This window comes from Anoplophora glabripennis, unplaced genomic scaffold (genome assembly GCF_000390285.2).
Source record: "Anoplophora glabripennis isolate ALB-LARVAE unplaced genomic scaffold, Agla_2.0 scaffold463, whole genome shotgun sequence".
In the NCBI taxonomy this organism is placed as follows: Eukaryota; Metazoa; Arthropoda; class Insecta; order Coleoptera; family Cerambycidae; genus Anoplophora; species Anoplophora glabripennis.
Window position 1 is genome coordinate 7,758 of NW_019416810.1, and position 5,389 is coordinate 13,146.

A 5,389-nucleotide genomic window follows, 5' to 3' on the forward strand; every position below is an offset into this window, starting at 1 on the left:
ATTAAATTAACAAAATCATCTCAAATGCAGTTATAGGTAATAGTTAAAAAAATGTTTGCAAATTATGTAGATACCTATTACAAATTATAATTTAAAAATATAATTTGGGAGACTTTTTCACCTTGTAAACTACTTCATTTAGCAGTAACAATTTGCCCTGCTTTGGAAAAAATCCTCTCACACGGAACAGATGATGCTACGACATGTAATAAATAAGAGTCGTTAAATTATATAGAAAATAATAATAGAGAGAGAAATAGTTGTATTTTTAGGTGGAGTTTTCCTAGTTCTAAAAAAAGAACATAAAATCGATTAGCCATCCTTATATATGAAGGCGAAGGAAGGTGTAAAGAATAGGGTCATTTGTAATAAACACGATTTTGTTACTTGTCAAAACATTTTCTGAATAAGTGCCACCTCCCACCAGTTGTGCATATTAGGCACAGCCACAACTCGAAAGAGCAGGAGTGAGCAAGAGACGAGTGTTTACTTGAGCAATTGTCAGCATAGTCAACATTCAACATCTTGCCCGTGTCGTTCAAATGAACGACTCGCATTGAACGGCACACTGAAATGAGTTGTGCCGCACGTGCCGACACATCTAAAATGAACGAGCGACCCAGCTCTAATGTACTGAGATATTGTCTGTCTCTCTCGCACACTCAGCCACACTTTTCGCAATGGCATGCTACCACCATGCTACCACATATATGTGATGCTACCTTCAGTAGTATATGCTTGAAGGGAGCATATGCGACACTAGCGGCCTCTAATTTGGTAAGATATTTGTTTACACGGAGGGTAATGGAGTTCGTGCTTCTTGTGTAGTCTCCATCATTGTTTATATAGTTACACCTGTAACTATATAAACAAAAAGGGTTTTTTGGCGAGCCAAACCACATCAAACCCGGTTAGCTCGAGTTTGATTGTGTTAAGAGTTTGAGTTAACATTTGACAGAACTCGCAAAAATTCTTTTGGTTTGGATATCTAATCAATAATGAAATCGTAACCTATAATCTATGATAGTGCTCGTAGCTCAAGTTGTTTAATTATTTCTTATATACTATAGTTGTTATTCCTAATCTGAAATGCAGATCCATGAAAGAACGTTAATGTATGGTTATTAAATCAAAATGGGTTTACCTTGTTCACAAATATTATCTATTCAAACGCAAATGTATCGTCTAAAAGGAAGTTAATAAAGATCTATACAGTACAATATATAAAATGCATATTTACCATCTAATAAACGATTAAAGTTATTTGGATCCTCGATTACTATTTTTTTATTATCAATTTCAAATATTACTTTGTATTTTTTGCAGTGAATCCATTACCAAATTTTTTTATTTACAACTTAACCTATCCAAACCTCTAAAAAAACGAAGTAGTGACTACTAGGTACGAAACAGAAAATACATAAACAAAGATAGAAATATTAACTTAAGATCCAAACCAACCCACAAGTCCGGTTTGATGGTTAGGCAAACTCTGCCAAACCGGGTTAACAACATTTCTCGCCAAAACGGCAAACCGCAACAAACTATAGTTAACCGGGTTAGCGGTTTTCTCGCCAAAAAACCCTTAATGTCTCTATACGTCACGTGTTAAAAAGTGTATATAATGTAGAGAGAAAGGGCGATACTTTGGGTTCCCTCTTTCTCTTTGTCTAATCGTTGTGGAAGGAGAGCCAATCACGTGCGAGCCCGAGAGAGAAAGATAATAACCAAACTATCCCTTTGTCCCTGTCACTCATCTACACTGTCGCAGTAAGCATGCTTACATGCTTCCTCCATGTATTGTATAGTGTATGCTTAAAGCTATCACGGACAGTCCTACATCCTAGAACAGCTCAGAATAATTACCCCACTGTATTGTCAGTATGTCTTAATTTAGATGTTCTTATGACTGGAATGGTCAACTAATTTGACTGTCCTAGAACCTTTCTCTGTCGGAACCAAAACACATCTCTAGTAGTTGCCTATCTAAGTTTTACTGGTTGTCTAACTAATAGCGATTTCCATTGAGAAAACTGGTGCACACTAAGTGCACCATTGACGTTCCATTGGTCAAATCGGTGCAAATTTTCAAATTCCATTGGAAAACTAGAGCAACAATTCTTGCTCTGAGTGCATATTATTTCGCACGGGGTCTTGGAGCTGGTGCCGGTGTCAGTGCAAGAAAAAATGGCAGTAAATATGGACAAAGTTGTTGCTCCATTATTATATCGTTTTTATCAAGTAGTAGTAGTAGTGATGATGATGAAATGTATGTTATACCAGTTATACGCAAACAACTGCCAAAAGTGGAAGGATTCAATGAAAATGTCATCTACAAACTTAAATAAGTGATCCGTTTCGTCCTCAGGAATACACAATGTAACTATACACCGCGGTCGAAATTATAGAGAGTGACTAAGACATAATATAAAAACACTAATACCATAATGCGTATAAAATATAAAATGATTTTTATACGGTTCAATATTATTTATCTTTGTGCCGCTCGCTACGCACATCGATAGAATCTATAATCGTCTAGAGACCGAGTTACACTGAACGTCGATCTATATTCTATCTCTGTCTTTTGCATTTGGTAGGGAATAGGGAAATGCTTTTTTAGTGGGTGTAAACAGACTTGATTTAATCCGTCCTGAGAAACGTCATAGCATAAGCGTAGACGAGGGGTCTAATTCCATGGCTATAATAAATTTATACATTAAAAAACACAATTGGGACGTTTTAAAATGCTGTAATAATTAAAATGGATCAAAGTGCCTGTTATAGCAAACCGTAAAAAATATTAGATGTTATGTTTTATTATCTTTTTTCATTATTTTCTATATCTTGTTGCCTTTTACGCAGACACGCCAATGGATTTTCGTTCCCGGCATGCTTCATCCCCCTTACTAGTCCAAAAGCTAGAAATGAGTCACTCTCTATAATTTCGACCGCGACGTATAGACGAGACAGGGCAACATTTTTCTGGACGCCTATGGATTCCGTAGAGTTTATGAATTAAATGTTTTTATGCGGTTCCAACTGATATCGTAACGACTTATAACATAGTAGTTATTTTTAATTAAAAATTAAATACAAAAAATCATAACACATAACCTATAATGTCAGAAACCCACGCAAAAATTGTCATTCCATTGAGATTGCACCAGAGCATATTTCCAGTGGAGCTCAGTGCCGCCCGAGTGCAGCNCTTCACCTCACAAACAAACACGTCCGCTCAGCTCGGCTGCTCGCTCTGAAATGGAATGGTCAACTAATTTGACTGTCCTAGAACCTTTCTCTGTCGGAACCAAAACACATCTCTAGTAGTTGCCTATCTAAGTTTTACTGGTTGTCTAACTAATAGCGATTTCCATTGAGAAAACTGGTGCACACTAAGTGCACCATTGACGTTCCATTGGTCAAATCGGTGCAAATTTTCAAATTCCATTGGAAAACTAGGGCAACAATTCTTGCTCTGAGTGCATATTATTTCGCACGGGGTCTTGGAGCTGGTGCCGGTGTCAGTGCAAGAAAAAATGGCAGTAAATATGGACAAAGTTGTTGCTCCATTATTATATCGTTTTTATCAAGTAGTAGTAGTAGTGATGATGATGAAATGTATGTTATACCAGTTATACGCAAACAACTGCCAAAAGTGGAAGGATTCAATGAAAATGTCATCTACAAACTTAAATAAGTGATCCGTTTCGTCCTCAGGAATACACAATGTAACTATACACCGCGGTCGAAATTATAGAGAGTGACTAAGACATAATATAAAAACACTAATACCATAATGCGTATAAAATATAAAATGATTTTTATACGGTTCAATATTATTTATCTTTGTGCCGCTCGCTACGCACATCGATAGAATCTATAATCGTCTAGAGACCGAGTTACACTGAACGTCGATCTATATTCTATCTCTGTCTTTTGCATTTGGTAGGGAATAGGGAAATGCTTTTTAAGTGGGTGTAAACAGACTTGATTTAATCCGTCCTGAGAAACGTCATAGCATAAGCGTAGACGAGGGGTCTAATTCCATGGCTATAATAAATTTATACATTAAAAAACACAATTGGGACGTTTTAAAATGCTGTAATAATTAAAATGGATCAAAGTGCCTGTTATAGCAAACCGTAAAAAATATTAGATGTTATGTTTTATTATCTTTTTTCATTATTTTCTATATCTTGTTGCCTTTTACGCAGACACGCCAATGGATTTTCGTTCCCGGCATGCTTCATCCCCCTTACTAGTCCAAAAGCTAGAAATGAGTCACTCTCTATAATTTCGACCGCGACGTATAGACGAGACAGGGCAACATTTTTCTGGACGCCTATGGATTCCGTAGAGTTTATGAATTAAATGTTTTTATGCGGTTCCAACTGATATCGTAACGACTTATAACATAGTAGTTATTTTTAATTAAAAATTAAATACAAAAAATCATAACACATAACCTATAATGTCAGAAACCCACGCAAAAATTGTCATTCCATTGAGATTGCACCAGAGCATATTTCCAGTGGAGCTCAGTGCCGCCCGAGTGCAGCCCCAGTTTTCCCCAATGGAAATCGCTATTAGCTCGTCAGGTGTTGCGGGGGGGATTATGTCATTGTCTGGCTGTGGCTCTCTTTCGACGTCGACGCCATGGAGGCTAGATAGTCTCCATGGTCGACGCGTTGGGCCGCGCGCTTCAGCCACTGTCTCGAATTCCTCATCTTCGTCGGGTAGCTGAGAATTTGACAATGAATAGAAAATGAATATAGAGTGTAGTCTCCATGATAGAGGTGGTAGAAATCCATAGTCTATGATATGGACGTTAAAGAATTTAGACCAAAGCGCCGCAAAAAAAATGTAGTTGCTTTTGAATGTATACTGAAACTGCTTTATGTATGATCAACTAGTAGTAGTTATTTTACAGATAAATTATTCGTATTTAAATTAGAAAAACTGGTTTATATTTATTATTTTTGCTACTGAAGTTATAATATATTAATATAGTCTGATAAGGTAATCCTACGCGCCATTATTCCATGGCTAGAAATTGGCCTCAATGATTTGGGATCGAGGGGGATTATCCCTCTTTATCCTGCCTCATCTAGTGTAGGCCTGGACAGCCTTCGTAGGTGGGCCCCATCCGTCGTCTACCCCGACCGCAAATGCGGCCGGTGTAGGCGCTTTGTGGGACCTCCTTTTGTCCTGGCTGGGCCCCGCCGGCTAGGGCCCTTTCTTCTGGCGCTCTTCTTGCTTCGCCGGCTCGTCTGTGTAAACCCCGGGGGTAGTGTCATGTTTATGTGTGGTATGGTTGGGTAGGGTAGTGCGGCTATGCAGCCTGGGATGCGCTTTGCTAAGGTGGCCCTTAGGCTAGCGCGGGAGG